Raw genomic sequence first — 12080 nt, 5'->3', positions numbered from 1 at the left:
GAAACGGAAATATGGATCGTATCGGAAATATAAATATTATCCAAGTCGTAGATGTTGCCGAAAACGGAAGCATGGTACGTATCGGAAAAAATTATCGGAAATGGAAATTTTGCCGGAATCGGAAATATTGCCGGAAACGGAAATATTGTCAGAATCGGAAATATTATCGGAATCGGAAAATAATTCCGGAAACGGAAATATTAAATATTTGTTCGAAACAGAAATTGATTCCGGAATCGGAAATATAAAATATTGATCGTATCGGAAATGAATTCCGGAACCGGGAATTTAATCGGAAGCGCATCGTACGAATAAGCATCGGACGAGCTTGCTAGACGCAAGGCCTAGTACGAAGCTAGGCCCAACGCCTAGCAAAGCCCGCGCGCGACCAAAGCAAGCAAAGCCCAAACGCGAGAGCAAGGCCAGCAGGCGCGCGCCCCTCGTGGGCTGCGAGCACTTGCTGGGCATGGGCTCAGCGCGCGCGCGCGCACGGCGCCCCACGTGGGCTGCTGCGCCTGCGTGAGTGTTTGTGCTTGCGTACGAAACCTTGATCGGTTAGGATTCGTATAAGATTGATTCCCTAAGTCTACTAGATAAATTAAGTGCTTGAATTTTAGATTAATTCAGATTCACTAAATCGTTTCCTAGTAGGATTCTAATATCCGATACCCATTCCCTATAAATAGGTGATCAATGCTCACAATTAATATCGAGTATTCAAGTATTCAAAGTGATTTTTGAGAGCAAAATTCAGTCATACAATTGCCTATATGTGCCGAAAATTCTAAGTACCTTAAGGGCGATCCTAGTTGGTCAAGCTTAAGGCGGATCCGGACGTGCCGTGGACTATCTACGGAGGGACGACACTTGGAGTCCTAAAGACTTGTTCTTGTTCGGTTCGGGCGCAGCTAGGGAAGGCACGCAACAAAGTGTATGCATCTAAACTATGCTAAATGATTATGTGTAAATAATATGCTTTCCTGGCATTATGGTTTTTCCGCATGATTTATGAATTGTCATATGTATCATAACCTAACACATTGCTCTACGGAGGTTGTTGCTGATAGCCTTGGTGCGGGGGTCTATTAAATCCCGGGGGAGCATTATGTGAGGCTCCTTGTTGAAATGGAGGCCTACCAACATGTGGTTGAGGTGGATGGAACTATGGTTGTGACCATTGTTGCTGGGGTTGAGGATTCTGAACATTGTTGCCCCGATATGAGAAATTTGGATGATTCCTCCAACCCGAATTATATGAATTGGAATATGGGTCATTAAGTAGCCTCTGTTGAAAAGCATTCACTTGCTCCATTTGCGTGGTATCCTGCGGACTATAAGGACACTCATGACCAAAATGACCTTGGATGCCACATACTTCGCAGTAAGAAGTTGTCACTGGTGCTACACTAGACATAGCATTGATACTCATTGGGGGAGTACCAGATTGAGGAGCCTTCAAAGAATCGATCTTCAGGTTCAAGGCTGCCACTTGTGAGGACAATAGAGCATAAGCATCGACATCCAATTTTCCCTTCTTAGATGTGGTTCTGGTGGTGCTGTAATGGTTGGCAGCTAAATTGGCGAGAAAATCATAACCTGCATCCACTTCTTTGTTAAGAAAAACACCCCCTGCAGGAGAATCAACCGTGTTCTTTGTTTCATCTTGCAAACCATGGTAGAAAATCTGAACCAAGAACCATTTTCAATGTTGTGATGCGGACACGACCTCTGCAAAGCCTTGAATCTATCCCAGGCTTCTCGAAACGATTCACCAGGTTCTTGAGTGAATGTAGTCAGCTTATGCCTTATTTCAGCAGTCTTGGTGGGTGGAAAGAATTCTTCTAGAAAGGCCTGTGAAATAGCACTTCACTCTGTCTCCTTGACATCATTCAACCATGTTTGAGCCTTATCATGAAGACTAAAACCAAACAACATGACTTTCAATTGGTCTTGAGTGACCCCTTGATGCTTGATAGTACCACACAGTTGGTTGAACCTTTGCAGATGGTTGGTGGGTTCCTCAGATGGATGACCACCATATTGATTTTGTGAGACCATGGAGATTAGAGCTGGCTTAATCTCAAAGTTGACTGCATCAATAGTTGGCATTGCGAGCCCAGTCGGAACACTATTCGAGGAAGGAACCCCATATGATTTCAAGGATTTAGACATCGTAAGACTCGGTGGAGTCTGTGAGTCTTGAGACTCTGACTGCTTCTTCTTTTGTTGTTTCTTTTTGAGTTGTCGAAGAGTCTTACCAAGATCGGGATCGGGAGGAACCAAGGCGCCCGTTCTAGCAGACCTGGGCATAAACAACAACAAGAAAACGCAGTGAAATTTGCCTCAATTGGAACTGAGAGTTCCAATGAGACAATGGAAACAGTTCAAATAATCAAACTAAAACTAATAGAATCTAGCCGTCTCCCCGGCAACGGCGCCAAAAACTTGATGAATTAAAAAGTGATACCGCAAGTGCACGGAGTCTGTTGTTAGCAGATACTTAGCAAATACGGGTCGATCCCACAGGGAGACAAGTTCTATTAGTTTTTGCCCAATTACACGAACTATTTCAATAACGAAAGTTGATTCTGGATATTATTAACTAATGAAGCTAAAGCAATAATGTAAATGTGAAATTATCAATGAATTAAAAGGTCTAGGGCGTCTGTTCGGTTCACCATGCTTATACCATTCCAAGAACACAAATCAATCCAGAATTCAATAAACTAAGGTGAGTATTAAAGTACATGTTAATCCTACGGTCGGGTCTTAACACTTTCAATTCAACATATGCAGTACGGTCGCTAACATAATCAAAATTGCCAATTGTACTATGTCAGGTTATGATACATATGACAAAACATAAATCATGCGGAAAACCTTAATGCCAGGAAACATATTATTTACACATAATCATTTAGCATAATTTAGATGCATACACTTTGTAGCGTGCCTTCCCAAGCTGCGCCCGAACCGAACAAGAACAATTCTTTAGGACTCCAAGTGTCGTCCCTCCGTAGATAGTCCACAACACGTCCGGATCCGCCTTAAGCTTGACCAACTAGAATCGCCCTTAAGGTTCCTAGAAATTTCGGCTAAATGGTTGCAAGTGTTTGGCTGATTTTTGCTTCAAAATCTTACCTTTGAATACTTCGATGCTGTGTATAAATTTGTGACCCTAGGCACCTATTTATAGAGTTATGGAAAAGGACTTATAATCCTATTAGAATACTAATTTAGTTCAATTAGAATCCTGCTAGGACTCTATTAAATAAACTTTATCTATTAGGATTAGGATTTAATCATATGACGAATCCCGATAGCTTTAGGATTCGTGTAGCACGCATGCACGCAGCGCCCAAGCACCGCACGCCTATGCGCAAGCCTTGCGGCCCACGCACAGCGCACAGCGCTGAGGCCCACTTGCTCGCAGCCCATCGATGAGCTCGCGCGCGCCAAGGCTTGGCTGGGCCTGGCCTTGCGCTGGGCCTGGTCGAGGCTTGGCGTGTTATTGGATGAGTGTGGCTTGCTGGGCGATGGCCTGACTTCGTGCTGGGCCTTCGTCTAGCAAGCCTCGTCCGATGCTAATTCGTACGATACGCTTTCCGATTAAATTCCCGATTCCGGAATTCATTTCCGATACGAACAATATTTAACATTTCCGATTTCGGAATTATTTTCCGTTTCGAACAAATATTTAATATTTCCGTTTCCGGAATTATTTTCCGATTCCGATAATATTTCCGATTCTGACAATATTTCCGTTTCTGGTAATATTTCCGATTCCGGTAATATTTCCATTTCCGATAATATTTTCCGATACGTATAATGTTTCCGTTTCCGGCAACATCTACGACTTGGATAATATTTATATTTTCGATACGATCCATATTTCCGTTTCCGGCAATATCATCGTTTCCGGAGTATTCAATTCTTGCTTTTGACGATCTTAGCTCCCACTGAATCCAAGATCCGTCGATTCCGAATATCCATAGATGGAGTATTTAATGCCATTAAATACTTGATCCGTTTACGTACTATTTGTGTTACCCTACGGGTTCAGTCAAGAGTAAGTTGTGGATTAATTAATATCATTAATTCCACTTGAACTGAAGCGGCCTCTAGCTAGGCATTCAGCTCACTTGATCTCACTGAATTATTAACTTGTTAATTAATACTGAACATCATTTATTAGACTTAACATTAAATGCATAGTTGGACCAAGGGCATTATTTCCTTCAGTCTCCCACTTGTCCTTAGGGACAAGTGTGCATTTCCTAATTCTTTTGTCGCTCGATGCTTGCTCTTGAACATAAGGTAAGAGTTGTCATCCTTATTATGTCCAGAGGTGTTTCTCGGTTTCAGAGTTCAACTGATCAAATAAACAGATAATGATAGCCTATGATTTTGTAGACACCTACTTTTGTCCCCATTCCCGAAAGGGAAGGTTCGATGATGAGAACGTAAATCTCCACTTGGCAACGCATCTCCTATAAAATAACGAATCTCAATCACCCTTTCATTTTAGCCAAAACTGCTATTTATAGAAACCTGCTAAAAATAGTAGCTTCCGTAAAAGGTAATTGCTAAAAGTAGTAAGAATGCAAAGATAGAAACCTGTCAGAATTAGGTGTTGCACTCCAACATAAATCCTAAAAGAGATAGAAATTGTAAAAGGAATTCTATTCCTATCGCAATTCGATAAAAGAGTTAACGTATTAATTAAACTCATAACGAACCTAGAGTTCGTAAAGAGCCCAGATGCATTCCGTCGTAAATTGATACGCACCAAATAACTCGTATTAAGTCTCTTAATAGACTCTGTACTCTAGAGTCCAATCCGACAAAGAATTCTGCCCAGATCTATTTTCAACGCCCAGCCCTTGGCGCCGAAATCTTTGACGCCCAGAGCTGGGCGCCGAAAATACCTGGGACGAATTCTTTTCCTAATCCGTTTCGTATTCATATTCCTGAAAATTTATCTTTCTACGCCACTTTTCCCTATAAATACAGCCTAAAAACCGACGAACACAACACAACACACAATTCATAATCTGAGTATTGACTCCAACCCTAAGCCTAAGCCTCACGCTGCGAAATTGATCCCGCGTTCTGTCGCAATCGACCCAAAAGTCGAACAGAACGTATCCTGTCCCTTGTAGCTGATGAATTAAGCCTAAATACTGGAACACTGCTCAGAAACCCGAGATTCGTTAAATAAAAGGAGAAATAGCAAAGCCAAGTGGTTAGTTTTGTGAGAATCGTGACGCACCTCTCAAGGGTGCGTCGTGATGTGTCCCTTCGTATGATTTAATCGCTTTCATCACCCTTTTATAAAATTGTTAAACTATTAATTTGATTGATCTATCACGCCTAATAAAGATAATACCTTGGACAATTGAACTATCATGCTAGGTACCTTAAATCAATCTAAACAAGATAATCACGATCGATTTAGTATTATGTGTTGCATATTGCTAAAATCAATTCAGAATAGTTTAATAGTTAACGCATGTCCCTTCAATTATCTATGCTGAGCTAGTAAGGATAACCTGCCTCTGGAGTTATCGATGAGCACTCCTCTCGGTAGTTACAGTCCCCCGAACTCTCAATCTCTGCCCTGCGGGTGTACGTTGAGCGATCCCCACACCAGGGATCACAAGGGAACCAATGGCCGTCGTGGTCGAACATAATTGCACTCCCTTTATGTCACGATAACCGGGTTTTGTCAGTTTTTCTCATTGTCGTTAAAAACTGAATGGCGACTCCTATATTACTAGTCGATTGGGTGTAAACTCACAGGAAATCTAACTACACTTGATCTGACGACGTCACGCCCACGAGGGACGAGGTCATGCATTAGCCTCGTGCTTTTTCGACCCCCTCTTAGTGGCGACTCCATTGGGGAACGTTAATGAAATACTCGTGCTCGTAGGTAATCAAAATAGCCGAAGGGTGAAACGATCCTACTCCGCGTTTATTTCCTTATCAAGTTGGGACGACCTGAAAATCAGCATATTAATGTGAACGGACAGAACCGCATAACAAATCTCGGCTCCCTTGGCATGTTTCATCTTGGGAGTTGGGACTAAGGATACCCATCGCCAACCGGGGGGTGCATACGCTTCGAATGTTGTCCACTCGGCACTTTTCGCTAGTAGTACACCCGTCCCAAACCCAATCGCTCGCCCACTAAGGTCCCTCTCATTGGTGCATGCCCCCTTGGCTTACATCGTGATTGGCCTCTTGGGACGAAATTCGTCTGTTGAATGCACTACCTCGACCGGGGCATGTGTTGGATCTACGATAGAAGCGGTACCAAGCCGGCGCAAATATTAACCATAGAAGCCTATCATAAACTACGTGACATATTATTTTTGCTTCATGTTGTAATGTTAGTTATGTGTAGCGAATTACGTGATTGTGTTGTGATTGTGTGTGACAAATAACGCTAGAAAACCAACGACCCTAAAAATTGCCCAAACATTCATAAGCACCAATTGGCCAAAGGGTTATACCTAAATACGTGTCCCGCAATCCCGGGCGATCGCCACAAAAATAAGCGACGCCCAGGACGACCTGTAACGGATCCCACGACGCTGCATAACGCGCAAGGGACGTTATTGGGCAAGCACGCAAAATTAAATCGTATATACGAAAAAAAATAGACGAGCAGAATACGAGTACCAGTCAGGGACGCATTCTCAGCGCCCCTGGCTGGGCGCCAATTATTTCAACGCCCCTGCTGGGCGCTGAAGTTGCTGCTTGGCCTTTGGCCAGGCACCGCAGCCTCGGTGCCCGCGCACAAATTATACGTAGCAATAAAAAATTCCTAACAAATTTGCTACGAGGACGTATGAAAAAGGCACTCGATTCTAAGAACGACTTATAAAATAAACAACTCCTTGTGTCGTCATTAGGCCTCCTATGACGACAATGTTCGGCACCAAAACCGAGCTTGCTAATTAAAATGACCTTGAATGTCACATGGGCAAAGTATTCAAAAAATGATGTTCGAATAAAGTTTTCAAGGAAAAATAACGTTCGAATAAAAAATAAATAAATCCGAGTCTAGACTAGGCTATCCCAAAATACAATCTAAATCCTAAGTCTTAGTTGTCTTATACATAGAATCGGTCCTAATGCTTGGTGTCGTTCTGCAAGCTAAAAGGTTAAACCATATTGAGTCTCCCTTCCTAACGTTTAAATCAATAAGCACCCGTATGTAATTGTCATCCCTTGCTAAGAATCTACGGCCTTAATACTCTCTCTCACCAATAAAAAGAATATGTTATATAATTCAAGTATTTGCAAAATGGAAACAATCATCCCTCCATGCATGGTCGCACAACCCCCAAAGTAAGCCTAAGGTGTCAATACTATTGGCGAAAAAAAAATTAATGGCCTCAAGGCTAATGATCACATTGGGTCACGATTATCATAGTCCTCTCGAGCCACTCGCTCCTTGAAGTACTCCTAAGCACGGAATAAAAGATTTTCCATGAATGCAACATGACGAACCATGAAAATACCCAAATCGGCATGCCATAAGGCTACCATCGGGGTAAAGCAATACACACTAAGAGGGAAGCCGCACTAATGATTCTAGTCTCGCAAAAATTAAAATTCGATCTCCCCAACTAACTACCTTGCCAACATTAAGCAAAATGGCGCAAGACAAATGAACACCCAAGGGTTAAAATCTAAAGTGTCAACCAACGAAAGTTATGGTCCAATTAGCCTAAGTCTGAGAGTATCTTGGTCAAGTATTATAGGCTTACGCCACGTCATTATTTTGAGTCTAGGCCACCTCTTTGTATTCATACACGGGTTATAATCAGAAAAATTAATGAAAGTTCGAGTCTAAATCACAACTTCCAATTAAATCCCGGAAACTGGAACCTGAAAAGAAGCAAAAAAATTATTTTCGATGTAATTCTTTTGTTAAATTTCAATAAAGTAAAAACAATATTTTTAATCTACGCTATTTGCACAGTTTAAGAAACGACTAAATACGCTTGCAAAGTAAGACAATTTAAGGGTCCACCCTAGGCCTACTAAAATTAAAGGTCCACTATAGGCCTACCAAACGAGGCTCACTCAGTCTCGCCTCGTGACTCAAAGACCACAACCATCTACCTTTTAGCCCAAATAAAGAGGGGGGAAATCCCAAGCAAAAAAAGAAAAAAGAGAAAGAGAAAAGGGAAAACGAAAAAGAGCGAGCCATGAAATACTTAGCCCGTACCTCCCAAAGTGCGAAATTTACCCAAGTAAACGAAGGAAAAGAATTGAGTCAACCAATCCAAATCATACCACAAAACTACATAAAGTTCTACGATCTTCTACCATTTCCAATCCTCGTGCTTGACTAATACCCATACAAATTATCCTATCTCATCTTTCAAGCCGTCTTGAGTCACAAATAAAAAAGGACAAATGAAAAGTACATTATACGCTTAACGTAAAAAAAATAATAATAAAAATAATAAAAAAAAAACTTTGCAAAGCACCTTTAAATTTCGTCTAAAAAAAAAGAGCATTTAGCGCACAAAAAAGATTCGCAAATATTTGGCACAAAACGAAAAGAAGCAACGCGCCAAGAAATCTCCCCAGGAATCACTTTCAACGCCCAGAGCTGGGCGCCGGAATCTTTAACGCCCCAGCCTGGGCGTGGAATCTCTCTGCTTGTCAAATTTTGTCCAGAAGTGCTCGTCATTTTATCCGCACATATACGGAAAAATAACGAAACACTTGGGGGGGTACAACACGTATTCAGATATACATACCAAAAAAAATACATGAAAAGATTTGTGCTAATACATGTACTTAAAAAATGAAACAAGTTTTTGGCCTACGGCAAAGCAGCAGATTAAAATAATAATGAACTTCACTTATCTCATCCTATTTCAAACATTACGATTCCACTCGAACGTACTTGTTTGAAATCGGCATTCTAAGAAACCATTTTCTGGCTAAGAACTACGCAAGACCTGATTCCAAATTAAATCTATTTAAGGCGGATACGTAGGCAACTCATGATTCGGTCCAACCAATTTGCAAAAATGTTAGAGCCTATAGAATAACAAGAATAAAAAATAGAGTCCCTTACTGAAATTTAATTACTTGAAATCCAAGTCAAAAGAAAAAATTTAAGGCAAAGGAAGAATCCAAGTCATCAAGATGCCAAAATGAGCACACATCAAAAAATAATAAGGGCACGTACCCTTGCCAGAAGGAGCACTCACACTCCTAGCCACTTAGCCAAGACTCAAAAGATCGCTTTGCCTCAATTGAATGGGGGCTAGCGCAAGCGTCCATGACCTCTAAAGTACACGACTTGACCCTCCCTAAAGCGAACTAACTCACTTAAAGACCTTCTTTCACCACTAGACACAGTCATAAACGCCAACAAGTAGTAAAGGCAGTAAGCTTGCAATAAAGAGGATTGTTCTACGGCATCGCCCCATCGTTCCTTCGAACTCAGGGTATCCGTTCACGGTAATTCAAATGCTTGCGAATCCCCTTTGAAAAAATCAGACATTGTCAATAGGACTTGGCACTTAACCAAGGCTTACCCCACTCAGACATATCACACGGGCATCTAAAATTGAAATCTGAAAGCATAATTTAATGAGAAGACATAATATCAACTGGGAGCTAAAAATTGAAATGAAAGAGCTAGGGAAAGAACTAAGTATACCTTGACCTTTTGTGCAGACATACACCGAGTAAATCTAAGTCAATTTGAAAACGGTTTATACTCCCGCAATTCTGGAAAAGAGGACCCTAAAAACCTAAAGCATGTGCCACACGGGCACAAGTAATGTCTTGACGCCTGCACCCTGGCTTCCAGCAAATCCTTAGACAGCATTCCGAAAATCGTAACAGTATTTTGGTTCACTCATGTAATCCTGTACGAACCCTTCTATAAGTCAACTTACTTAGGACACCTCGGATTGTACACAGTAGGGCTCGGATTCCAAATAATTTTCAAAGACTTCTTCGAACATAATAAAGTGTCGTTGGTTTAAGCTAAGTATGCGTTTATCCAGATGTTGCAAGTGAGTCAAAAAGATTTCTAAAAATGATTATGGGTAAAGAAAGGCACCTAGCTTTGGTCAAGGCACACTTCAACAAGTGACCACCTTGACCATGGCAATGTCGCACAATACGACATTTACAAGAGAAGTAGCAAATCACTACTCGAACGTACCTCGCACTAAACGGGCCTGGTTCAAACTATTCATGATCCATGTCACCATGAATGCATAAAAACGTATGCCAAGCATTATAGCACCAAGCCAATCCCGTAGCCACAATTGGGGGCTTGAGAAAAACACTCTAAAAATGCTCGAAATGACGATTTTATCGCAAATTCTCGACGCTAATGCTATACACACGTCATAGGGGCACAATCCTAAGGTTTGATCGTGTAAAACAAAACTTAGAATGGCTACAACCCCTCCCAAATTCTAAGCGTTACTTAGAATATATAAAGTCACCCCACTAACAAGGGTAACTGAAAATCCCGAGTCACCAAAACTCCGATCAAACTACTGCACATAACGCTCGCCCTACAAGCGCCCGTTACACAGTCTATGTCGTTCCAAAGCAAAAGCGAAAGAAAAATCAAAAAAAAGAAAAAAAAAGAAAGAAAGAAACATCTATGAATCCTCGCATCGAACGAAGTAATAAGCCGTGCACACCCACACAGAAGGTGCTACACTTGTTCGAACACCTGAACGAGGCGTGATACCAATGAAAAAAATAAATAAATAATGATGATATATCCCAACACCTGGAGGAATGTTCTAAGACACGCTGTTAGGCCACACAAGCATACGTCGCACCATAAGTTCAACCATCCCACGGTACAAGTCTAAAAAAGAGTAAGGCATATTGCACTAATGCGGGCACGACCAAGAGTATGAGGCAAAGACTACTTATCGCCCAAATTCAAAATGCAAGCCACACGACTTCTACATTAAGGATTAAAGGTAGCAAAACATTACCTACCACGGAAGGGATAGCTCGCACCTGCACGAGCGGAACCCCAAGGCATCTTTCTCGAAAGAGCCTACAAAAATCGTACGCCAAAAGGAAGCATCCCAACATGCATACTTAGGGGCTCCAAGCTACGAAACGACCATAGCAAAATAAAATAAAAAAGTCTCAAAGCAAATGTTTGAACGATCAAAAGGGCACGATGCTTGAGCCCACTTCATGAATGGGCCTGAACCCTATCAAGCTTCTAAGAAAACTATTCAACATCAGTCATTGCTCAAAAAAAAATGATTCAAGAGAACTGATTAATGGACCGCACGCAACGGCCATTCTATGAACGCTCGTTCGCACATACATTCTAAGTATCGAACATTCACGAACACGTTCAAAAGAAAAAAATATACGTTCAAAATAACAACAAGAGCGATCAAAGTCTTACGCCTTAAGGTATGTTCCTCGGGCCATATAGACTCGCCCGACTATTGCAGTAACTGTACGCCTTAAGAGCAACAGTTCCTTTAAAATCGCCCCAAAGCGACAAACACCGTAGTCCACCAATCGGCTACGGCTTCTCGAGAAATCATCACGAGAAAGTCCTTCCTGGGACGCATTTTCAACGCCCAGGACCAGGCGCCAGATATTCCGACGCCCAGCTCCGGGCACTGAAAATAAGCTCAACTCATTGTGATCTATAATAAAATTCTACGTTCCAAAAATAAAGAAAAACAAAAGAGAAGAGAATACGTAGAATTTCCAAGTGAAATAAACGAACGAACGAGAGGCCAACTGTGTCATCAAAAGACCAGCCCAAACAACATTTTCAACGCCCAACCTAGGGCATGAATTATTTCAACACCCAGGCCTGGGCGCTGAAAATGAACCCAGGCTCAAAAAAGGCCCGGATTTCTATGGGGTCCTGCCGTATCCATTCGACCCGAAAATTGCCGATTTCTTTACTGAAAGTCGCACCTCACGGCTTTGTTAAGAGTAGCACACCACTACAGAGATCGCTCGCACTTACGAGCACGATCCCAAACACAATCAAGGACATTACAAAATGCGTATCCCCAAGGAAC

At 41.8% G+C, this 12080-nt stretch overlaps 1 non-coding gene across 1 annotated transcript; it reads left to right on the top strand.

Moving 5' to 3' along the window:
* Positions 1-1705: 1705 nt before the first annotated feature.
* On the top strand, positions 1706-1811 carry LOC130462206 (small nucleolar RNA R71). The gene has a single exon (XR_008922326.1). It is a non-coding gene; the product is annotated as a small nucleolar RNA R71 (small nucleolar RNA).
* Positions 1812-12080: the final 10269 nt, after the last annotated feature.

Source organism: Spinacia oleracea, chromosome 5 (genome assembly GCF_020520425.1).
Source record: "Spinacia oleracea cultivar Varoflay chromosome 5, BTI_SOV_V1, whole genome shotgun sequence".
NCBI classification, from domain to species: domain Eukaryota; kingdom Viridiplantae; phylum Streptophyta; class Magnoliopsida; order Caryophyllales; family Amaranthaceae; genus Spinacia; species Spinacia oleracea.
The sequence above is the reverse complement of the archived record's forward strand: the minus strand, read 5'-3'. Positions and strand labels throughout refer to the sequence as shown.